Genomic DNA, 26,147 nt, shown 5'->3' with positions numbered 1-26,147 from the left:
ACAGTGTCTTGCTGGGGTGACATAAAGCTGGCAAAAGCCTTGTAAAGTGTACCCTTGCCAGTGCTGGACAAGCTGCCTGCTCGCCTACTCTCCCTCGCTACTTGTCCCGCAGAACTACGCACTCTGCCGCTAGCGCTGTCAGAAGGGAAATACTGTTTCAGCTTGTGCACCAGGGCCTGCTGGTATTCATGCATTCTCACACTCCTTTCCTCTCCAGGGATGAGAGTGGAAAGATTTTGCTTGTACCGTGGGTCCAGGAGAATGAATACCCAGTAATCGGAGCTGGAATAAATTCTTTGAACGCGAGGGTCACGGGATAGGCAGCCTAGCATGAAATCTGCCATATGCGCCAGAGTCCCAACGTGCAAGAATTCACTCCCCTCACTGGCCTGACTGCCCATTTCCTCCTCCTCCAACTCCTCCAACTCCTCTTCTTCTGCCCATACACGCTGAACAGTGAAGGTCTGAGCAATGCTCCCCTCTTGTGTCTCGCCAACATTCTCCTCCTCTTCCTCCTCATCCTCCTCCACCTCCTCCGATATGCGCTAAGAAACAGACCTGAGGGTGCTTTGGCTATCAACAAGGGAATCTTCTTCCCCCGTCTCTTGTGACGAGCGCAAAGCTTCCGACTTCATGCTGATCAGAGAGTTTTTCAACAGGCCAAGCAGCGGGATGGTGAGGCTGATGATGGCGGCATCGCCACTGACCATCTGTGTTGACTCCTCAAAGTTACTCAGCACCTGACAGATATCAGACATCCACGTCCACTCCTCATTGTAGACTTGAGGAAGCTGACTGACCTGACTACCAGTTCTGGTGGAAGTTGACATCTGGCAGTCTACAATCGCTCTGCGCTGCTGGTAAACTCTGGATAACATGGTTAATGTTGAATTCCACCTCGTGGGCACGTCGCACAACAGTCGGTGAGCGGGCAGTTGGAGGCGGCGCTGCGCTGCCCTGAGAGTGGCAGCATCTGTGCTGGACTTCCTGAAATGCGCACAGATGCGGCGCACCTTCGTGAGCAAATCTGACAGATTGGGGTATGTCTTGAGGAAACGCTGAACTATCAGATTTAACACATGGGCCAGGCATGGCACATGTGTCAGTCTGCCAAGTTGCAGAGCCGCCACCAGGTTACGGCCGTTGTCACACACAACCATGCCTGGCTTCAGATTCAGCGGTGCCAGCCACAGATCAGTCTGCGCCGTGATGCCCTGTAATAGTTCTTGGGCGGTGTGCCTTTTATCGCCTAGGCTCAGCAGTTTGAGCACCGCCTGCTGTCGCTTTGCGACGGCACTGCTGCTGTGCCTAGAGCTAGCGACTGATGGCGCCATGCCCACGGATGGTAGTTCGGAGGAGGAGTTGGAGGAGGGGTGGGAGGAGGAGGAGGCATAGTAGGCCTTTGAGACCTGGACCGAGGTAGGCCCCGCAATCCTCAGCGTCGGCAGTATATGACCAGCCCCAGGGTCAGACTCGGTCCCAGCCTCCACCAAGTTAACCCAATGTGCCGTCAGCGATATATAGTGGCCCTGCCCGGCAGCACTCGTCCACGTGTCCGGGGTCAGGTGGACCTTGTCAGAAACGGCGTTGGTCAGGGCACGGATGATGTTGTCTGACACGTGCTGGTGCAGGGCTGGGACGGCACATCGGGAAAAGTAGTGGCGGCTGGGGACCGAATACCGAGGGGCGGCCGCCGCCATGAGGTTGCGAAAGGCCTCGGTCTCTACTAGCCTATAGGGCAGCATCTCCAGGCTAAGCAATCTGGAGATGTGGACATTAAGGGCTTGGGCGTGCGGGTGGGTTGCACTATATTTTCTTTTCCGCTCCAGCGTCTGGGGTATGGAGAGCTGAACGCTGGTGGATGCTGTGGAGGATCGTGGAGGCGACGATGGGGTTTTTGTGCCAGGGTCCTGGGCAGGGGGCTGACTATCAGCTGACACAGGGGAAGGAGCAGTGGTGTGCACGGCCGGAGGTGAACGGGCTTGGTGCCACTGATTCGGGTGTTTAGCATTCATATGCCTGCGCATACTGGTGGTAGTTAAGCTAGTAGTGGTGGAACCCCTGCTGATCCTGGTTTGGCAAAGGTTGCACACCACAGTCCGTCGGTCATCCGGTGTTTCCTTAAAGAACCTCCAGACTTCTGAAAATCTAGCCCTCGCCGCGGGAGCCCTCGCCACGGGAGCTTCACTACGTGACACATTTGGTGCTGATGCACCTGTTCTGGCCCTGCCTCTCCGTCTGGCCCCACCACTGCCTCTTCCAACCTGTTCTGCTATAGGACTCTCCTCCGTCTCAGAAGCACTGTGTTCACCCGGCCTCTCAACCCAGCTTGGGTCTGTCACCTCATCATCCTCCGATCCCTCAGTCTGCTCCCCCCTCGGACTTCCTGCCCTGACAACAACTTCACCACTGTCTGACAACCGTGTCTCCTCATCATCGGACACCTCTTTACACACTTCTTCCACTACGTCAAGAAGGTCATCATCACCCACAGACTGCGACTGGTGGAAAACCTGGGCATCGGAAAATTGCTCAGCAGCAACCGGACAAGTGGTTTGTGACTGTGGGAAGGGTCCAGAAAACAGTTCCTCAGAGTATGCCGGTTCAAATGCCAAATTTTCCTGGGAGGGGGCAGACTTGGGGGGGGGAGGAGGCTGAGGTGCAGGAGCTGGAGGAGTGCCGATTTCGGTGACATGGGTGGACTGCGTGGAAGACTGACTGGTGGACAAATTGCTCTAAGCATTGTCGGCAATCCACGACATCACCTCTTCGCACTGTTCTGGCCTCAACAGTGCTCTACCACGAGTCCCAGTAACTTCAGACATGATGAACCTAGGTCTGCGGCGTTCCCCTGCTCCCTCATCAGCAGGTGGTGTCTCACCCCACCCAGGACCACGGCCTCTGACCCCTGCAGTAGATGGACGCCCACGTCCCCGCCCTCGTCCTCGTCCTCTACCCCTAGCCCTCGGGTTAAAAATTTTGAAAATGAAAGTTATATAACTTTAATTTTTTTTTTAACTTTTTTTTGTGTTTTTTTGTGTTTTTTAGTTTTTTTTTGTGTTTTTTAGTTTTTAAAACCAAACAATGCTATCCTATTGCTATGGCTATTTTCTAGTCAAGTATGAAAGCACACTGATAAGATGACGCTGAGTTATGAAAAAATAAAAGGAAAATAAAAAGGAACTGGCAGACTGTGCCTAATTGAAATCCAACCCCTAATAAATTTTCCCACTTCGGTCTTTGCGATGGATATGTGCGTCACTAAGCGCTAAACACAGCGGTCGCAAGTCTCACTCCAAATTCCTCACAATTGGCTAGTATATGCACTGCAGCAAGGACAGCCACCAGCAGATCAACCAGAAATAAAATATATATAACGCTATTGTAGGCGTAAGTAAGCCGTTTGGATTCTCCTTTGGCTATTTTCTAGCCAAGTATGAAAGCACACTGATGAGATGACGCTGAGTTATGAAAAAATAAAAGGAAAATAAAAAGGAAATGGCAGACTGTGCCTAATTGAAATCCAACCCCTAATAAATTTTCCCACTTCGGTCTTTGCGATGGATATGTGCGTCACTAAGCGCTAAACACAGCGGTTGCAAGTCTCACTCCAAATTCCTCACAATTGGCTAGTATATGCACTACAGCAAGGACAGCCACCAGCAGATCAACCAGAAATAAAATATATATAACGCTATTGTAGGCGTAAGTAAGCCGTTTGGATTCTCCTTTGGCTATTTTCTAGCCAAGTATGAAAGCACACTGATGAGATGACGCTGAGTTATGAAAAAATAAAAGGAAAATAAAAAGGAAATGGCAGACTGTGCCTAATTGAAATCCAACCCCTAATAAATTTTCCCACTTTGGTGTTTGAGGTGGATATGTGTGTCACTAAGAGCTAAACACAACGGTAGTAAGTCCCCCTGCAAATTCCTCACAATATGGTACTAGCTGCACTACTAGTGCCAGCAAGCCCAGCCACAAGCAAACAAAAAAAAAAAAAGTATAACGTTATTGTAGCCCTAAGAAGGGCTGTTGGGTTCTTGTTGAATCACTCCTGCCTAACAGTAATCTACTAGCACCCTAACGCTGTCCCTGACCAGCAGCAGCTCTCTCCCTAGCGGCATCCAGACACAGAATGATCCGAGCATCGCGGGCAGCGGCTAGTCTATCCCAGGGTCACCTGATCTGGCCAGCCAACCACTGCTATCGACGTGTAAGGGTACCACGTCATGCTGGGTGGAGTGCAGAGTCTCCTGGCTTGTGATTGGCTCTGTTTCTGGCCGCCAAAAAGCAAAACGGCGGGAGCTGCCATTTTCTCGAGCGGGCGAAGTATTCGTCCGAGCAACGAGCAGTTTCGAGTACGCTAATGCTCGAACGAGCATCAAGCTCGGACGAGTATGTTCGCTCATCTCTAATAATGACGTGTTGAAGCTTGCATTCCAAATGACACTAAGTGGTGCCGACTAATGGTGCAAGTAAGTGGAAGGTGCTAATGTGCTATCATGTACACTCGTCCATGCACAGTGGGTATTTAAACCATGATTTGTGTTTTTGATTGTTTTTAATATTCTATTTTTGGTTGCTCAATAAAATTACTTGATTACTTGTACGCATCCTCTTTTTCTTTGTTCTTTATGTACCTAACAATAATATTAGGGATAAGTTAACAAAACTGAAAAAAGGGATAAAAAGACAAAAAAACTGCAATGATCTGCAGTTAGGTATTCAGTCAGTGGATGGGACCTGCAGGGACTGGTTTGGTGGGTGGCACAACTTATTTCTGTAATTCCACCATGCATGGGAATGGAGCTATTCTCCAGAATAGATTTCAATTAACACTGTATCCTCCTCTCAGCTACCACCTGCACTGTGTCAACAGGACCCCCTCAGGACAGAGATGGCTTTGCTAATCAGTTTTTCCAGTTTGCTGCTCATGTATAGCCTGCTATGACCCTTCCTGTGAAGTGCGTTTATGTTCTCTCCCCACTCCAGTTTATTGTTGAGGAGGACACCCAAGTACTTATAGGACTTCACTGCCTCAATTTCTGTCCCCTGGATGACCACTGGTTGAGAAGGAGGATTGTGCTTGTGATTCTCCTTGGTCTTCCAAGCATTAATCCTAAAGTGGTTTTGCTGGCACCAATCCACAAATTCCCATATCAATTCTTTGTACTCCCTGTAGTTCTCACTTGTCATGAGGCCTACTATTGCAGAGTCATCAGAGAACTTCTGGAGGTACCTGAAGTCTACTGTGTACAATGTGAAGAGGAAGGGAGCCAGAACTATACCTTGAGGTACACCGGTACTACTTATCACAGTGTCTGACACACAGTCCCGGGCTCTCACATACTGAGGTCGGTTGGTGAGGTATTTTAGCATCTAAGAAGAGAGGTGGTGGTCCACTACCGTCAGATCCATGTTGTCTCTTAGTAGACCAGGCTGTATAGTATTGAAAGCACTGGAGAAATCAAAGAACGTTATTATCAGTGTTCCTCGGTTTCTCCAGGTGAGTTTGATGTAGAAGGTGGATGATGGCATGCTATACAACAATGCCTTGCCAATAAGCAAATTGTAAAAATAATCTTTCTCTTTAAGAAGAGCTTTTATATCTGTGTTAATCCAGGTTTTGTTGTTGGAGAAGCACCTCACCATTTTTTGGGAGTACTGTGTTCTCTGTACAAAAGTTAATATAGTCTGTTAAGCAGTCTATTAGGTTGTCAATGCCTCCCCATAAGAATCCTGCAGTTCTTTCCATACAGTTGTGCTGAGACAATCCATCAAAGCCTCTTCAGCCTCCACAGGCCATATCCTTGCTGTGCGGATGACAGCTGGTTCTCTTTGTACAAGGGGTACGTCCACGAGGCATAGATGCACTAGGTTGTGATCTGCTCTACCCAGTGGTGGTAGGTGTGATGACTTATATGCCTCTCATGTTGGCAAAAAAACAGGTCCAGTGTTTTTTTATTTTTCCTTATGTGGCAGGATACATACTGTGTGAAATTTGACAATGTGGAAGTTGGACAAATGTGGTTAAAATCTCCAGAAACAAGAAAGAGGGCCTGAGGGTGCAGCTATGTCAATGATATGTGATAGTTCCTTTGGCACTCATAACAGTTCAATGTCTTTACAGCAAGTTTGCTCCTTAATTGTAATGTGCCTAGAGTCACACAATCTCTCATTCACAAATATCACCAGCCTTCCTCTTTTCCTCTTACTCCTATCCCTCGTCCTGTCTGTGCAAAAGAGTTTAAAACCATCCATGGAGCCTAGTGTGTCCTGAGAAAGTCAAGTGAGCTATGTCTCTGTGAATGCTGCACCGACAAAACTCCTGATACCAGGTTAGCGGCTAGCGTCTATCTAACTTTTTGTCTATATTTCTTCTATCTAACTATGTTCTGTTCCAGAGGGTGGAATAATCACCATTTGTTTCACTAAAATGGAGTGCTGCCGTTTTTCCTTTTGATATCTTTCATAGCTAGATAGCAGATATATATCATTTTCATTATATTTAAGCATTTATTAATCTATGTTGTCTTTCATATTTATCTTCCGTCATTCCATTTACAGATTTCCTTACCATACTACTGTGTATAACCTAAAAAGTGTTATTGTGCAGGGCTAAAGGAACCTCCTACTGAATGTGACTGTTCATAAAATGGTTTTATTGTGGTGCCCCACTTTATCTAAAACTGGCCCTGGGTGCCCCTCTGAGTTAGTTCTGTGGGACTGAAAAAGCAACGTTACCCTTACCTCTAGGTTGCAGGCTTACTTTAGGTGCTTTGCTTGTTAAGTATTCAAACACAGGCGGGTGTCCACGAGGCATAAGGAAAATGAGATCTGAGATCTTTAAATAAAATCTAAAAACTAAAATCAACCAAAGTGTGGTCCTCTCCATAATGGCACCTGAAGAATATTTACCCTTTTGGCACCAATCTAGCCTACCCCTTGGCATTCATCTTATTTCATGAGGAATGCTTTTATGCTTGAAATCACATTCTAACTTTTACCACCCAAGAAAAGTTTGTGAGTAGTAGATACCATTTTCTCTCACTTATCTGCATGTTTCTTTTCTTTCTCTTTGTATTTGAAATCTAGCTGTAAACATATGCTCAATTTTAGACTCCTTTCAGTATCATTTTTGTTTATTTCAAATAATATCATTTAGATCTGCAAGCAAAGTAAAAAGATGATCACTATGCTGGAAATCATAACCAGAGAGAACGCTTAAAATGACTTTCTTTTATCTTTCCTTTGAAGAAGTGATTTGTTAGATGTCTGAATCAGAGAAAACTGTATAAGGAAACCTGCCTTAAAGACGCACAGTTGGGGGCAAGGTATCTTTTCATGCAATGCTTTGAGCTGCAGCTTAAAATTATGTGATATATATCATAAAAAGTACAGATTTAGGAGAACAACATAGATGTTCAAAAGGAAAGTTTGTGAAACATCCCTTGTTTATATTGACTTTTTACATGTGTTTATTCTTCTTTAAATAAATACCTTTCATTTTTTGAAGATATTCTGACAGTTTAGATTTGTTTTATGTGCAGAATCTTATCCATTTAAAGGAAAGAAAAGAATGTATAATAAGATCTCCACAAAGGGGGAAAGAGTTCCTTTCAAAATGCATTAAGAAGAATATCTTGGTGTCTTTCATGAAAATATTCAGAGGTCTTTGTCAATCAATGGTGAGAAGTAACAAAGTATAACAATTCCAGCATGACACTACAGTCAATGGCAGAACTTGGCTATGATGATCTATAGCCCACACCTCCAGAAGCTCAATTATTTATTCCCTATCCCTTATGCCCAACTCTTTCTGTACTATTATATGATGATCCTTTTTTATTATTTTACAGTATATTATTATGCCGTTATTACCACATTTTACTTCCTTGATTTCCTTTCTAGAATTTTTCTGTCTAATGGATCAGACAGTCCCAAAGTTGCAATAGAAAGTCTACTAATGCAACATATTGCCACCATTGAAAAGTTATTGGAGTAGTTTCAGAACAGAAAAAAAAAACTAACCAACACCCTTTACTACTATAACCAACATTTGGAGAGAAAAGCACATTCACACATCATACAATGATTTATCGTTACTAAGCTATATATACTAAATGGACTCGAGGTTTTTGGTTACATTTTTATCAAACTGCATGAGCGCATTGACCATGGTAACCCCGTTATAGTGGGTCCTTATGCTGTAAGGTGCGCCATCACATGGCATCCCCTGCTTCTGTAGTGCGGTGCTGGTGGGGCCCCAGTACCAGTATGGGTGCTGGGGGTCAACTGGGTCTAGTTCCTTGCTGGTTCTAAGTTGCAGTGGCGGTTTATGCCATGTGATGCTATATCTAATAGCGTAGGGACCCACTACAACGAGGTCACCGTGAAGTGGATCGTGGGCTTATGCAATTTGATCAAAATGTAACTTAGAACATTAAGTTTGTTTTGTAAATGTATCCTAGCAGCAATAGGTCATTGTATGATGTGTGAATGTGTGGTCCAGCAATTTTTTTTCTCTCCCAATGTTGGTTTAGTTCTATTATATCCCTGCACTTACCCCTCACACCCTAACTCTGCTTATACTGGAGTCTATGAAAATAAAAACTCTGTACTCACCTTTCTGACACACCCTGCTGGCTCTCTTATTTCTTTAGCTCCGTCTTTTTGTTCCCATTTGCTGCATCGTACACACCATGACTTCATCCGCATGCCGAGATCATACTGTGTACCCAGCCATCAGCACACACTATGATGTCAGCAAGTGACTGACATTATGGTATATGTGATGGCAGTGGACGGAAAGACAGAAATTCAGAAGTTAGAAGAGCACCTGCGGGGGCTGTTGGAAAGATGAGTACAGAGGTGTTTTTTTAGGCTGGTGGGCAGGCACTAGCTGTATTCAGGGGGACATTTGCAAGCTATATTCAGGGGGGCAGGTGCTGGCTATATACTAGGGGGCATGTGCTTGCTAGCTATATACTGGAAATGTACTAGAAATTGGAAAATTTTACATGTTTTTTTTTTTCATTTTCCCTCACCCATCCCTGCTCTGTCAGTTGTGGGATAATTGACATTTTTAGAAAGATTCATCTGAAGAAAATCATAAAAGATTCAGATTTGATTCTGTGCCTGAAAAAAATAGATAATTTGTGCTGGTTTGACAAATTGATTTGCTCATCTGTAATGGTTAGTTTTCTTATTAACTACATTCATTCCCTATCCAGAGAATATAACATAAATCATTGATTAAGGGAGGCCCAACTTGACCAAGTTCTCTGAGTCTACAATCCAGTATTGGACACCCTTCAAGTCATCTGGGAGGCCCAGCAGAAATCAATAGAGCGGAGTGGATGAACTGCAATCTATTGATTATATTGGACTACCTGGTCTTCTTACAGGAGAGATAATATTGGAAGTCTTATTCTGTATTGGGCAGGTTAGAGGGACTTGTCCACCAATTTTTTGATACTTCAATTCAATGCAAACAGATAATTATGCTGCATCCTGTGAAAATTTTAGATAGCATTCTACTTAAAAATCTTTTACTTGTGAAATGTCTAATAAATATGCTTCAGAAAGTGAAGCTATGGTGTTATGCCTTATGTGGGCAAAGTGACATTGTTGACAGGAATCTCTTGCTTGGACTTATAACTGTATATTCCAAATGCTGTGCACTTTATACATTAACAGTCACTAATGGCTTATCTGAGTGAGTGAGTTTTTAATTTGCAAATTAAATGTTTAAGCTGCCAAAATGTTAAATCATTCCACTTGGTTGCAGATTGCAAACAGTATGGTAACATTTTGTCACATGTAACATTATGCAGATTTAGAATAATTTGGTGTTGGCAATTTGTCAGAATAATTAAGGAAGGTGTTGAATTTATTGACAAAATGGGTGCACCTGTTATGAATGTCAAATCTTCAAAAATTTGGAATGTTAAATAAAAGAGGCCATAATTTATTTCCCTGATCAGGTGCAGCAATGATTATAAAATATAATTGAAAGAAATAATGAAACATCTGTAGTTAGTAGTCATTGCAAATGTTTTCTTTTCTTTTAATCTAAATGAGATTTAAATATATTGACCACTACAACCTGTAAAGAATTTGTTCAATGTTTATAAATGTCATATGACAATATAGACCATCAGATCTGTCCATAGTGTTAAGGAATACATTGGGTAAATGTATTAGTTTGTCAGAGTCTGAACATGCAGATCTCGACAACCATAGTCTTTTACTGTGCCAGATCAGTAGTCCAACTACTCCCCTTTTCCTGAGACCATTCTCACTTTAGCCCAAAACCCCTTTTTCTGGTAAAGTCAGACACCAAACTATAACAATTGTGGCTTAAGGCCCCTTCCACAAAACCATTGTGGCGGCCTGTCCACAATGGCAGCTGGTGGCGATAAGGTGACACAGACACAGACATATGTCACCGTACCATGCATGGGGAAAAGATAGAGCATACACCCAGGTGCCATGCCTCCTTTATAGAGAGGGGATGGGGGAGCAGCTCTGATCCATACATCCAGCACACTGGATGAGTGTGATCATAACCTTACATACACACAAATAGATTAGTTTGCATATTCATTTGTGTTAACACAAAATAAGGTTCTTAGATTTTGATTCCATTTCACCTATTGTCCTGTCAAGAGGAAGAATTGGTAAGAAAAGAATTTACAAAATTCATCAGCAATCTTTAGAATTCTGCAGATCAGCATATAAACAGAATTATAACACAAACCGTAATCCATAGTCCATAATCCTACAGTGTTCATCTAGAGGAAGGCATAAGAAAGCCTACAAGAATGCCAATTATTGGGGAAAATTTCTTCCTGACGCCTAATACGGCAGTCAGAACTTCCTGAACATGTACAAAGTATCAGTCAACACATAATCTGGTGTCGGAGAGTTTCAATGTCTCACTGCTTAAAGAAGAGGCATAGAGGAAGTCCCCTGGTCCTGGCCACCGGTCTATGTATTAAAAGATTACTAGAGACCTCTTTGTACTGTCCAGGTATTCAGGTATTTGTACGTTGTAATTAGGCCTCCCCTTAGCCTTCATTTTTCTAAACTGAATAACTCCAGGTTTTATAATCTGTCAGTGTATTCTAGTCCCCATTATTTTAATAAGCTTAGTTGTTCTCCTCTCCACACATTCTAGTTCTACTATGTCTTTTTTTTTAAATATAACAGTGACCAAAAGTGCACAAAATATTCCATGTGTGGTCTGAGTAAAGATTTGTGTGAAGTGAAAACTAGGTTAAAACTTATAATGAGCTTCCATATACCTTTTGATACATGTTATTATTGCATTTGGCTTGGCAGCAGCCGCTGGACATAAGTTATTTAAAGAGAACCCGTCAAGCAAATTAACCCCCTAAACTAAATATATTTCCATAAACTGCCATTAGAAAGCATTGCCTCTATCCTTTCTACATGCCTGTAAACATAAGCAATGAGGTTCTAAAGCTGTATGCAAATGACCTGTGAGTTGTCCTGTGAGTCATTATCATATTCAAGATGTCCAGCTTATTCATGAGTGGGAAGCACAGCCACTACCCCAGTGCTTGACTGACAGCCTGTATAATGATGTGATGTATAATGGTGTAATGGCTCCTCCATGTGCTTTCTGGTGCTGGCGCCCCCTGCAGCCTGTGTGTATAGGACAGATACAACAGCTCCAGGTAGCCATGTTATAGCAGAACATGTTATATTCATGTGTAGCTGATGTCTGTGTCACACATGTGTATTAGGAGGACACAGCATGTCAGCAGGTAAAGCACAGACACCAGCAATGCTTTACTATATATTACACACAGACATGAGCAGGGGGAGGAGAGGGGAGGGGGAACAGGGGTGACATCACTATCTCTGACCATGCGACCAGCCTCATTTACATAATGAAGAAAATATGATTTTAGAATGATTAATGTATGAAATTACTAGATAAAGGCTGGGATGGGATCCTTGTGAGCTTCTCCAACAGGCAGCGGTGACAGGAATAGTGACAGAGACCTGATGACAGGTGTCCTTTAAATGAATAAATATTTGACTAAATGTAACTAAATTTAAAACATAATTTTACTTTCTGTTTCTTCTGTCCTCTAACCAATAGATTTGTGTTCTTGTCATTTGGATTCTTCTGCAAGTAGTGTATGTCATCCCTACTCACAGCACGAGTTCATGAGATGACCAATAACATGCAATCTTCATCCTACTGTCGGGGTCAGAATCGACAATTAACCGGTCCGGTCAGTCACCTCAAATCAGATAGAGTAAGCGTGCATGTTTCTTTAAGAAGGAAACTGTCTCAAAGTTGTTCAGTCTCAATCTCAAAAACAAACTCCGTACTACTGCTCTCATGACAACAAGATTAACTTTATTTCCGTGTTAGTAGATTTTATACAAAAGAGAGAAAGGTGTGATTATACATCATATAGCATCATAGTGGGCAAGGATTAAGCATATGTGTCTAGCATCCGGTGTGCTCCGATTGGTCAGTTCCAGTATCTGGGCAGATAATGTCCTGGCCGTTGTCAAAACCTTAAGTTTAGATATGAGTGATGAAGCCTTCTTGGAATTGAGCATGTTGATCTACTTCCAGGAATAGGGTGTTAGCTGGGTAGTATCAGTGGATGCCGGCGCCATATTAAGTAATATATCTGAGCATATTGCTGAGGAGGAAAAACTTTAGTATTTGCCAGCTATATAAAAGTATAAAAATATAAAACTATAAGCTCATATACAAATATTCCCCTTCATGTATAAAACTATAAAGCTCATGTACAGATATTCCCCTTCACACTACATGTCAATGTATTGAAAAGATGCAACTGTATTAATGTTGAGGAGTGTATATTCTACAGGAGTATACAAGCTCTATTTTAAGCAGCTTTAGAATATTTAAGATCTGTAATTGCTTAGTGCAAAGTGTTTCTTTAATGCTAGACTTTTAATATATTAATGCTATAGAAAATAAAAATAACTAGGCAACCGAGTACTGGGATGGGTGATTAAACAAAGCTTTCCTTATTATAGAGCTTTAACAGCCTCTGTTAATCTCTTTTCCATTACCTTTCTGTCAGTTAAATTGAAAAAAGTCTTGCTCTGATGAATAAAAAATATCTTTTAAGTCCTATGTCCAGAACTTGCATTATACCACAGTTTCCAAACATTATGAAAACACTGCCAAATGCATCCAACTGACCATGTCACAAATTCATCATAATGAACAAAACTTTCTTAAGGATTTTTGTTTTTTACAAAATCCTGAAATGAGTTACACAGAAGGCCCCTAAATGTTTCCACTCAGTTTTTTCTTTTTTTTGTGTGTGTGCAAACAATATTGCTGTCTCTGGCAGTTTCCACTGTTGATGTTTTAAATCTTCTTTCTGAAGAATTGAATACGAGCAGGGCAGTAGAAAATGAATTTGCATTTTAATGGAAAATATGTCTTTGATTGCAATGAAAGTCATTAAACCTGTAAGATACAGAATATAGATTAAGATCATTTTAAGACATATGCCAATTCTATAGAAGAAATACTAAATACATCATCTCTGAGTGATTTTATTGCCAGCTGTGCCTATGCAACAGAATATCAGTGTAAATTGTAATCCATTATTTTTATTGAATATCTATTAAAAATGAGGGCAATGGGCAACATCGCGAAAAATACAGAATGTTCTGTAATTCTGAATCTTTAACCACATATTTAACTTACTGTGTACTTTAGCTGACCCCCTCTCTATCCCTCTTCTCCCCCCCCTCTCTCTCTCCTCTCTCTATCCCAAGATGTTGTTGATGCAAAGACACAATACCTGGATTAATGATTTTTATTAAAGTAGTATGGGCTTGTCATTGTATCTTACACAACTTGTTGGGCAGTTCTGTATTGACTAGACATGCCTGTCCACACTACAACAAAGTCACCACAAAAGGCTTGTCTGTCGCCATTATTGGCAGTCATCATTTCTATTGGCTGTGAATTGGCTTTCATCAATAAACAGCATGGAGTCCCACTAATACCTTATCTAGTGTAGATGTTCTATGGCTTGATTTCCTTGTCAGTATGATTTGGATAGGTTGTTGCCAAAGTGTAATGAAAGTTTCAATACCACCTTTACAATTGGATTTCTACATTTAAAATTGGTTAAAATGATCCTACTAGTAGTCAGTATATCAGCTGTAAGTACATATTAGTGTTTGGATCTCTTTGATTCAATTGCAGGTATTGAAAAAAAAATTCCAATGCTGTTTAGAAAGGTGGAATTTTGTAGGTTTGTATGATTTAACCAATTCTACCACACAAATTACAGTGGTCATCATTTTGTATATTAGAGCAGGCCCATTTCTACCACTGGGTAAGGGATGCACATGGAGGGGGTAAAGGATACTAGTTGCCCCTACCTTCTCTGGATTTGAAATATCTGATTCTGCAGTTGTCTGATTCACAGAGATATCAGCATGCATTGAAAAGAAGTGTCATCTGTTTTGTAGGTAAACAATACAAAATAGATGGTGCTTGTTTCTGATCACATACAGAGGCTCAGTGGTGATGTCACATCAACAGTGTGCACCCGCTACAGTCTGCTGAATAACACTATGGGGGAATGAATTAAAAAAATTACCAGCTACTAATATTGCTAGTGTTATTTTCCTGCAGTAACCAGTAAGGGAATCTGCACACAGAAGCTATTACACGGGTATTTGCTGTGCAAAGATGCTACAGCAAAATACAGTAGCACTTTGCAGAAAAAGTCAGTTATGAAATCACATGTCCATTGTGAACTTTTGATTTACAGAAAATTAGTGCTATATCAATTATTTCTGCAAATCTTGGTGTAGGAAGAAACCTTTGCAATATAAAGGTTGATCTTCGCCCATCTGGTGACATTGAGAAATAACACATATCTTATGCTTGCGGAAAGGATGCAGAATCAAATTCTACAACCATTCTGCAACATGTGCAGCTACCCTGTGGGAGTGTTCACTAGGGATTATGTCCCCAGCTGCAGAATCTCAAGGTTCGACAATGACGATCCAAGCAGGCTTGTTCAGGTTGCAGTTTACTACAGTGAAATTCAGAGAGTGACAGCAGGGTGGAGACTGTTACACTGAGACTAAGGACACTGCCTGATATATATAGAATGGTCTTGCATAACACCAGTTGTATTCCTTAAAGCGGTTTTCGCACAAACTAAAGTTAGGCACTGAAAACGAGGGATCCGTCGGACCCCTTCCTGCTCCATTGGACTAATGGAGCAGACGAGTGTGAAATTACCGAGCGCCACGCCCACCGATCTCTGTCAGCTCCATAGAGATTAATGGAGGAGTATGGTCATCTGTGGCCATTTGCTCCATGTTGTTTACATCCCCCATATGTGACCTATATTTTTGTTCCAGATGCTATGGGGTGCTGAGATGAACACATTTCAGCAGGCCTTTTTGCCTTAATAAGTCCAGTTTCTGTGCTGCCCTTCATTGCAGCTTCAGCTTTCCAACTGGTATTTAAACAACTTGTTGATTGTGTCTTTAGTCCTTGTCCAGGATAGGTCACTTTATTTGTCTGTATCTGCCTTCAGAAGTGCACACCGCCCTCTTCATGGGTGACTCACTCTGATCTTCAAGTGATTGAAAATGCATTAAAATGATGCGTATCATTCACACTTCCAACAATCACACCATCAGTCGGCTTTTTGTGGAGAGATGTGAGATTTCCTTAACCAATATATGGCTCCTATGAACATGATGTACACTGATTACCATTCAAATCAGTTCTACATTATGAAAAAATGAAATCCAACTACCTTAAAAACCTATAAAACCTCTGGCCACATGTTAATGGAAAAAGGCAAAAATATTTCTTTTAGAATCGATGATAGCTTAGTTTGCATTTGAGTCTATAGAAATGCCCAAGATATTTCTTTTCCTAATTTAAAATGACTAACTCTTTGTTATTCCCCATGACTGACTGAACCTCTATGGTTGTTCTTACTGTGTTCTGTTATACAACTTCTCAACTTCCTTATTCAACACTTTTCCAACCAGAAACAACAATTGAATAACTCTTCTCAATTTAGTTTTCTTCTGCTTCACAGAGGGAGTCACACTAATAGCAACAGAACATCCAAAGTGCTATCTTACATGGGTGCTCCCGCGATCCCTGTCTTGGATCGCGGGCGAACTCATGTTCCTTCCTGCACCCTCACTCCGTTTGCAGGGCCGGACTTACCCGTCCCAGGTCAGGCTTTCCAATGGACTGCCGTGCGCGCATCCCCACCTCATAGGGCATGCGCGCCGGCTGTTGAAAATTTAAAGGGCCAGCGCAACGCTGATTGGTGCACTGGCTGAACACCTCCCCCTTATAATCCAGCACCTCCCTTCCTGCCCTGCCGGATGTTTGTGCATACGCGTTATAGAAAGCTTCCCTGTGACATTGCTGAGCATTCCTGCATTCCTGTGTGTTCCTGCTCCTCAGTCCTGTGTTCCTGCATTCCTGTGTTCCTCCGTTCCTGCATTCCTGCGTCCCATGTTCCGTTCCCATCTGCCTGGTCCTCCCGTTGCTGACCCTGGATTGGACTTGACCTTGCATCTCTACCGTCAGCCTCGAGACTATCTCCTGCTAAGGTACCTCAACCTCGGCAAAGAAATCTTTGTAATATGAAGGTTGATCTTCGCCCATCTTGTGACATTGAGAAATGACACACATCTTATGCTTGCGGAAAGGATGCAGAATGAAATTCCACAATTATTCTGCAACATGTGCAGCTAGCCTGTGGGAGTGCTCATTAGGGATTATGTCCACAGCTGCAGAGTCTCAAGGTTCGAAAATAACTATCCAAGCAGGCTTGCTCAGGTTGCAGTTTATCACTGTGAAGTTTACAGGCTGACAGCAGGGTGGGACCTGTTACACTGAGACTTTGGACACTGCCCAATATATATACAATGGTCTTACATAACACCAGTTGTTGCCAAATTCAGTCAAACACTTCTCCCTAAATATCATTTGTCAAAAAGTTTTTATTATTGTCAAAGATATATTGTTGTTTGATTATATTTAAGGAAAAGTACCTTTAATTCCCTAATTATGAAAACTTCATAATAAAAGATTAAGTGTGACTTTGATGATTGGAGTGGTTCTCCGTTCAGTCTGAGTCTGTAGCGGCTTTATACTGCATCAAACACCATTGCATACACTACACGGTCGAATGCTTATGTATTCCACTGATCTATGCAGAACACAGTATGCAAAATGTACAATACACATTGCCTACACCAATTTCACAGGCTATGATTGGCATACCCATTAACTTGTATTATAAGTTAACTTTCATACAATGTTGATCATTCATTATCGTTTTTCACATTGCTAAGCAATGCTAATTCCCATGCCATTCTTCTTTTTATCCAGGTAATTGATTATCTGGCTTCATACCATAAATTATAGAGTGTAATAAGCATGACTTAATGTGGTCATGCTGAGAGATAATAGCAGTAGTTCTTCTTCTAGCAATTAATGTAACGGAGTCCAGGTGTCTCTTATGTCAGCAATTATGATGATCCCATTGCTTGCAACCATGTCTTCCTACTGTCTAAAACAGTGTGCTTCTGTCTTTTTGTTACTAACAACCCATCAGCAAAATGTTTCTATATGTGTAAAATCCTTTCTTTGCTTAAATATACATGTCTGGATTAGAGATGAGCGAGCACTAAAATGCACGGGTGCTCGTTATTCGAGACGAACTTTTCCAGATGCTCGAGTGCTCGTCTCGAATAACGAGCCCCATTGAAGTCAATGGGAGACCCGAGCATTTTTTTAATAAAACTGAACAGTAAAAGAACAGTGCAAAAAAAAAAATTCCAGATGTTTGCAGATGTTTTACTTGTAAGAACACATTGAAATAACACTATTCTTCACTTTGCAGGTGTTCGCGCGTGTCTCCCGCTAAGTTAGGAGATGTGCACGAACATCTGGAATGTGAAGAATATTGTTCTTTCAATGTGTTCTGCACTTAAATGCTCCTGTGTTCACTGTTTTTAATGTTTTAATTCTATTCTTCACATTGCAGGTGTGCGCGCGTGTCTCCCGATAGGTTCGGAGATACGCGCGCACAGCTGCAAAGTGAAGAATAGTGTTATTTAAATGTGTTCTGCCCTTAAATGTTCGTGTGTTCACTGTTTTTAATATTTTAATTCTATTCTTCACATTGCAGGTGTGCGCACGTGTCTCCCGATAGGTTCGGAGATACGCGCGCACAGCTGCAAAGTGAAGAATAGAATTAAAACATTAAAAACAGTGAATACAGGACCATTTAAGTGCAGAACACATTGAAAGAACAATATTCTTCACATTCCAGATGTTCCGAACATCTCCGAACCTAGCGGGAGACATGCGCGAACACCTGGAAAGTGAAGAATAGTGTTATTTCAATGTGTTCTTACAAGTAAAACATCTGCAAACATGTGTAATATTTTTTTTTTACAATAAAAATACTTTTATTCAATTTATTTTATTAATTTACTGCTCGATCTCGAGCCGGCGAGATACTCGTCCGAGTAACGAGCCGGTCCGAGTATGTTAATACTCGACCGAGCAGTATACTCGGACGAGTATACTCGCTCATCTCTAGTCTGGATGCATACATGCAATTTAAATACTGCTCTTCTATTACATTTGTACACATATTATTTGAATATGCCTTTCCATCCATGCTAGTATACACTGTCCTGCCGTATATCTGTGCCTGTTTGAGCATTAGCACTATCCTCTGTTAGTAAACTACAGCTGAGAATGCACTGTCGACTATGATTTTCTACTTATTTTGAATTCTGTCTTGCATTAGTCAGCACTCCTGGCTGTCTTTATTGAATCCCTCCATGGCGGTCTGTCTTCTGCCGATTTTGTTCCTGATTGCAGATGGTAAAACTAGTTGTGATACATATATTCTTTCTCCGTTCACATTCCTTCCCTGCTCTTTTCTGTTTGGGCTAGTTGTCCCTGAACTTGGGACTCTCATATGGAACTGACTATGGTCTTCTCCTTGTTGGGTATTGGTCTTCTTTGGAGCTTTCTAATGTATTCTGTGTAGACTTGGCAAATAGGTAAAGACAACAGAGTGGGTTTACCATTGAGACTTGCAGTCTGTGTCTTTTCTTACTTTCCTTAGCAGCTTTACATAATAGCAAGCACAAGCTGGACATTTCCTGAAACTTGATGGAGGGTTTGGTGTTGGCTAACCAGGTCTATATGCTTACTTAGCAACAGGCCCAAGTAGCACCTCCTAAATGGGTGATCTTTCTATGGAATTATTTTCTATGGCAGGGTATAAGGCAAGATTTATGTCACCCCCCGCTATAATAGTCCCTTCTGTGTACTCATGTAACTTTTCCAGAGTTTCTATGAGCCATTCAACTTGACCTGAGTTCGGGGCATACAGATTAGCAAGTGTGACTTTTGTATTGCCTATGTTACCTTTTATGAATAAGAATCTTCCCTCACTGTCTTGGTACGAGGTGATGTGTTCAAATGGGATATTTTTCGCAATTGCTATTGTTGCCCCCCTTGCGGCTTTTTCGTAGGTACTGTGATACCAGTGTTGGAAATAATATGTCGCTAACTTGGGAATTTTTCCATGCTTAAAGTGTGTTTCTTGTAGGAAACATATACCAATCTGTGATTTGCATAATAACGTGATTACCTGTGACCTCTTCTGTGGCGTGTTCAAGCCCTTGACGTTAAAGGTTGCTACTGAGACTGTGGCCATAATTGGTGGTTATTTGGTAGTAGATAGTTTGTAGACTCTTTCTTTTGGAGACGTTGGAAAAGACGCAGATCTCCCATTGGAAAAGACACGTAGACCTGTGTAAGAATAAAAACATGTACATCGGAATAGATGTAGTCAACAAAGGTTGAGAAGGTATACAACATTGTGGTAAGCAAAACATTTTCTATTGTAAGCTAATTTTCCTAGAGTTTGATAGAATTGAGGAGAGATTCTCAGCTGATTGCTGTGTGGGGTTGAGGGTGGGGGGAGAGTTATCCTGATCGGTGGCTGTGGCCAATAAAACCTATATCTATAAGGTAAGTAATATGTTTCCTGGCATGGGGGATTTAGTTGCTTCAGGAGTAATCAGGGGGAATAAAGCTGTAGACAGATGTATCCTGAAAGGTGTAGGTGAGAATCATCTAAGTTAGTGTTAGCTTCTATCCCTAATATCTGAACCCTCTGGTTACTCCTAGCTAGGTGTATGAGTTTATATGTATGATAAAAGTTCTTATTGTAGAAAATGGTCCCGGGAGCTTCAATTCCCTCTCTTTTTTCTTCGCGGTGATTTTCCTTTAGTCGTGGTGGTCCATGGTTCAGTCGATTGTAGAGCCGGTAAGTCCATGTATTGTTCAGGGACTGCGGACCAGGAGGAGATATCAAGAGGGTCAATGTCCAGAATTTCCCATGCAAGTATTAGATCTTCTGGCTGGCGTATAGTGCATCTTCTTCCTCCTCTTTGGAATGATAACCCGAATGGGAATAGCCAGCGGAATAAAATTTTGTTGCGCCTGAGATGATCTGTCAAGGGTTTTAATAGCCTCCTTTTATTGAGTGTTGTCGCTGAAATGTCCTGAAACAGGGCTATTTTCTCATCTTTAAATTTGATTTCTTCTTTATTCCTGGCTGCTTTTAAGATGGCGGCTGTGTCTACGTAGGAAAGCAGGCCGCATATGACATATCTCGGGGGCTCATCTTGTTTCGGAGGTGGACGTAGAGCTCTATGGATACGTTCAATTTTTATGTTTCGTGCTCTATCTTGACCTAATAGGGAATTAAATATTTCCCCTGCTGCCTCCGCTAATTCTTCATGTGTGATTTCTTCTGATATTCCCTTGAACCTTATATTCTTCCTCCTGCTCCTATTTTCTTGGTCTTCTAGGAGGGTAAAAGCGTTATTTAATGCTCTTAACTGAGCATTATAGCCTATTTCCAGCGCTGAGCTGAAGTTAATCACCGCCTCCTGACTGGTCTCAAGTTCTTCTACTCTTTGGCCTATGCTGCGGAGCTCAGTTTTAATGTCTCCTAATTATTTCATAACTGGTGACATTGCCTGTAGCAGTGTCTTTTTCAGAAAGGAGCGCGTTATGGGTACCTCTGAGCTTCTCGGTAAGTCTCCCGCTGTGGAAAGGCTGTCAGCTTCAGACTCGTCTGCTGTTTCTAATTCTTGCTGCGTGTCCGGCGCCATCTTGCGCGCCATCGCTGAAGGAGAAGCAAATCTTTTTTTAAGAAATTTATCCAGGTCTCCCTGTGTTTTTTTCACAATGGGAGTACCAAGTTGTTCTCCAGGGTTGTCCCGGTTTGCTCTCCCCATTTTTCGCCAGGTAAGTTGCAAAATTACGAGGTTTTGTTGGCTAAGCCGCGGGAGCTCACACTAAGGCGTCCGTCTCTCTCTGCGGTCAGGCTCCGCCCCCCCTATGGAATTATTTTCTAAACTTCCAAATTAAAGGACAAGCATCAGTGCATCAGTGGGAGGGTTTGATGTTTGAGAATAGAGTGGCTTAAATTAAAATAATTTCAAACATCAGATCTAATGAACAACTTGAGAATTTCAATTTTTCTCATATTATTGACCACTTTTTTTTATAATACAATGTAAATCTGCATACAAGTTATGTCACTCAGAGTTCATACTTTTATAACATTAAAATTAATGGGCTCCCATCTTTCCTTTGGATTATATGTAATAATATTCGACTCTAGCTAATCAGTGTCAGTTAGCAGAATAAGTAATGACCTCTTGCCTAATACATAAATAATAATAAACCTAAAAACTGAATATTGTTACTTATTTATTACACTTTTTCTTCTTGTTCCAACAATGAATTTCTTTAGTGGTTATTACTTTACCATTTCTAATTTTCCACACTGACAGCTGTACCAATATTTTGTTTATGTAAACTCTCATGACAAATATCCAAGTCTATAAAATCAGCAAGTGAACTGTATTTTAAACTTAATTGGTTTTGCTGGTTTTCACACTCTCCGTTATTTGAGCAAGTGTTGACATACAGAATCCTACCTTTCTTACTCATCTTTATTCAGTATCTTTTCAAACAATACTTGGGTATTCTTTATGTGTGTATCATGCAGCTAAATGTGTGAATTGAATTCCAAGGTGTTATGTTCTAAATCAATGAAATCGTGAAAGTTTAGTTGCATAGTATTCTAAAAACTTATTGGCCCACATTTACTAAAATCTGTGCAAGCTGCACTATGTCTGATAGAAAACTGGTGCAAGGACCTTAGTTATATGGGCCATTGTACACTAAAAGAAAAAAAGGGGAGCAAACCAGTAGCACAAAACAGAAACCTTCATACATTTTTTTAAAATTTTTAGCCATCAAACATCAGTTGGTCCCAAATACTATTTAGATTATTTTGGTAACACATTTTTATAAGGATAAGCTCATATCACTTCATTTTTAACCTATAACTAATGTAAGCATGATGCAAGCTACTCATCTGTACTAGAGATGAGCGAGCACTAAAATGCTCGGGTACTCGTTATTCGAGACAAACTTTTCCCGATGCTCGAGTGCTCATCTCGAATAACGAGCTCCATTGAAGTCAATGGGAGACTCGAGCATTTTTTAAGGGGACCAAGGCTCTGCACAGGGAAGCTTGGCCAAACACCTGGGAACCTCAGAAAAGGATGGAAACACCACGGAAATGGACAGGAAACAGCAGGGGCAGCATGCATGGATGCCTCTGAGGCTGCTTAATCGCACCATTATGCCAAAATTATGGGCAACAGCATGGCCATGACAGAGTGACGAATGAGGATAGATAGCATCTAAAACATGCAATAATTGACCCTGACACTATAGGGGACGGCATACAGAGGCAGCGGCAGCAGTGGCAGGCTAGAGAGTCTCATGGCGACATACCCTAAATGGACTTCCTATGTGAACAAAAGGTTGACGGTATATTTAGTCAATAACACAGCATGGTGGCGACATAGTGACCAAGTTCTATAACGTATCTGGTGAAACACCCGAAAAATGAGCCTGACACAGCTCTTCTGATAAGGGGACGACATGTGGAGGCAGCCATGGAGACGACTTCCATGATTAAGAGCGACAGTATGGGGCATTCATATTGCGCTGCTATGATTGCAACTTCAGGTCTCCAGCATGGCGGCGACAGATGGGCCGAGTTCCACTATGTATCTGGTGAAACACCTGACAATTCTGCCTGACACAGCTCGTTTGATAAGTTTGCCAAACAGTTATGGGTCAAAGGATAAAGGAGAACATCCAGAAAAAATATGTAGAGAAATAGAGAAACAAGCGGATGCCCATGGACGGATAAATATAACAAATTTATTAATTAATATGGATACACAAAGAAAGAATAAAAACAATTAAAAAGCACCTGAGGTGCTGTACAAAGTACCCTTGTCCCCAGCGCACAGTGGTCTGTAATGTAAAGAGGGTATATACAGGCTATATCTTAGTAAAACACAAACACATGTGGCACAGCGCCACATTTGGATGTTCTTTATCCAAGGTAATATACAGACTATTTTCATCTTTATATTTTTTCAGATGCTATATTGATTATATCTTGATATATACCACCCACTAAACTTACTGTGTTTTACTAAGATATAGCCTTTATATACCCTCTTTACATTACAGACCACTGTGCGCTGGGGACAAGGGTACTTTGTACAGCACCTTAGGTGCTTTTTAATTGTTTTTATTCTTTCTTTGTGTATCCATACTAATTAATAAAATTGTTATATTTATCCGTCCATGGGCATCCTCTTGTTTCTCTATTTCTCTACAAGCTCGTTTGATAAGGGGACGATGTATGGAGGCAGTGAACTAATAGTAGATTAAAGGTGCTGCAGTTAAAACTATGTTAGTTTGATCTTGAGATGGAGCTGGCGCTCCGCTGCCAGGCGAGCTTTCGCCAATCCAAGCCCCTGTCTCTAGGCTACTCCCCAAACAGCACTTCTAAGAACCTTTTGTATAAGATCAAGTGTAGTAGCTGTGAGAAAGTGAGAGGTGTTGTGTGGGAAAACCGCTATCTGTCTTACAGGCAGATGAAATGCATGTGGTAAAAGCCCTGGGTTTGTCTGCAGTAACCCAAGGGTTAATGCAGACATGATAAGCAGGAATAGTCTGTTTTGTCTGTGTTGGCCTAGCTAACACAGACACATTTGTAATGTCCATACTGGGCCTGCTTATTATGGAGTAGGGGTAGGCTGGTAGTGAAACTCCTACTCCACCCGGGCTTCGGTCCTGGGCTTTTGTATAGCCCACAGGTGCGGGTCACAGGTCTCGTTAGGGCCTGATTTAGTCTGCAGGCCAGAAGCAGGAGGGGAGGCCCTACCTGGAGAGATGAAAGCGAGATTGCATTCTGACAGCAAAGGTAACTGAGGGTCTCCTGTCTTGCTGCTGGCCAAGAGCGTGTGCCAGGCAGCCTGGTACCCGGATAGATAGGGTCTGTCAAATGTATTAGACAGCGCCTAGCCGGGCAGGAATTACTTTTGTAATGTTTTTTTTTGCATGTGCCTAAGCCAAGGCTGAATTTGTGTTCTGTTTTGCAAGTGTGAATAAACACTTAAGTTGGACTTTTTAAACCTGCGTGTGTCACTGCTTTCTGCACTGCTACCAGTCAACTACCAGAGCAATTCCCCACATACGGTGGATTGGAGCGGGCAAAGTGCAGTGAAGTATACACTAGAGCATGTCCTGGAAGTTGACAGCACTGAAGCTGCAAGCCACAGCCATGGAGGAGTCAATCAAGCAGCTTGTCCAGTCCAACGTGCAGCAGCAAGAGACAAACAGATTGCTGCTCCAGCAGATAACAGCCCTGACCGCTGCTTAGCAAAGGACTGTCCCAGCAATGAAGGTGAAGGACGCCAGGAAAGAGGTCCGCAAAGCTATGACCAAGATGACCGCCGAGGATGATGTGGAGGCCTATCTGACATGCTTTGAGAGGGTGGCCACCCGAGAGAGGTTGCCACAGCAACACTGGGCAGAGGTGTTGGCCCCCTTCCTCGTCGCTGATCCCCAGCAGGCATACTACGACCTGAGAGAGGAGGATGCCCGGGACTACACCAAGGTAAAGGCAGAGATCTTGGCCCGACTAGGAGTGGATCAGTATCTACGCGCTCAAAGAGTGAATAGCTGGAGATACCAGGAGGCGCTACCACCGAGGGGGCAGATGCACCAACTTGTTCACTTGGTCCGCAAGTGGCTTCAGCCGGAGACATCAACCCCAGCCCAGATGGTCGAGAAGGTTGTTTTGGACCGTTTCCTGAGGGCCTTGCCGGGTGAGATCCAACAATGGGTGGGAGGGGGGAGGCTCCTACCTGTTGGACCTGCTATGAGCCAGGTCATATTGCAGCCCATTGCCCCAATTCCTCAGAGCCCATGGACTGCAGTTCCGCCAGAAGGGTTTCTCTCTATGCTGCCCCTGTCTACAGAGCTACTAGCCCCGACTCTGCTGATGAGCGCCACCTGTGCCGGGTGACTGTGGCAGGGCATCCAGCGTTGGCCCTGCTGGACTCAGGCAGTCGGGTAACCTTGATTAATGGGACCCTCATAGACCCCAAGACAGTCACAGGGCGCACAATTGGTGTCCTGTGCATCCATGGGGATGTAAAGGACTACCCCACCACAGTTATTAACTTCCAGACCTCTTGTGGAGAGACACTACATGAGGCCGCGGTTGTCAAGAACTTGCCCCATGACCTTATCTTGGGACGGGACTTCCCCATGTTCTGGACTCTATAGCGGGGAAACCAAGAGTTGGGGGGTTGTTCTCCTGTGTTGTCTGGTCAGATCTCTGAAGCCAAGCCTGATGACCCAGACTCTGGAGTTCCTGCCGTAGGGGTGACTGCCACAGAAGATGGAAGTGTAATGTTTCCCCTAGATGTTATGGCAGGCGAAACTGAGGAGGTAGTGACAGGTCCGCAGTTGTCTGATTTGGAGGTATCCCGTGACAACTTTGGTACTGCCCAACTCCAGGACCCCACTCTGGTCCGCGCCAGAGAAAATGTGGTAGAAATTAATGGTGTACCTCAGCACCCAGGTGCGGATAAGTTGTTCCCTCGTGTGG

At 42.6% G+C, this 26,147-nt stretch overlaps 2 long non-coding RNA genes across 6 annotated transcripts in view; one reads left to right on the top strand and one right to left on the bottom strand.

The window, feature by feature from the left end:
- Positions 1 to 26,147, top strand: part of LOC140077121 (uncharacterized) — a 247,915-nt gene that overhangs the window by 53,961 nt on the left and 167,807 nt on the right. The gene's annotated exons all lie outside the window — the stretch shown is intronic.
- LOC140076526 (uncharacterized) overlaps positions 13,334 to 26,147 on the bottom strand; it is an 83,848-nt gene continuing 71,034 nt past the window's right edge. For both annotated transcript variants that reach the window (XR_011849604.1, XR_011849605.1), the window contains exons 2-3: positions 19,725 to 19,885; positions 13,334 to 13,504 (exon numbers count right to left, since the gene is read on the bottom strand). This is a non-coding gene — a long non-coding RNA (uncharacterized lncRNA). The remainder of the gene's footprint in view (positions 13,505 to 19,724; positions 19,886 to 26,147) is intronic.

The sequence above is a fragment of the Engystomops pustulosus genome, chromosome 9, assembly GCF_040894005.1.
Source record: "Engystomops pustulosus chromosome 9, aEngPut4.maternal, whole genome shotgun sequence".
NCBI lineage: Eukaryota > Metazoa > Chordata > Amphibia > Anura > Leptodactylidae > Engystomops > Engystomops pustulosus.
Note: the sequence above shows the minus strand (reverse complement) of the source record. Positions and strands in the feature narration are given on the sequence as shown.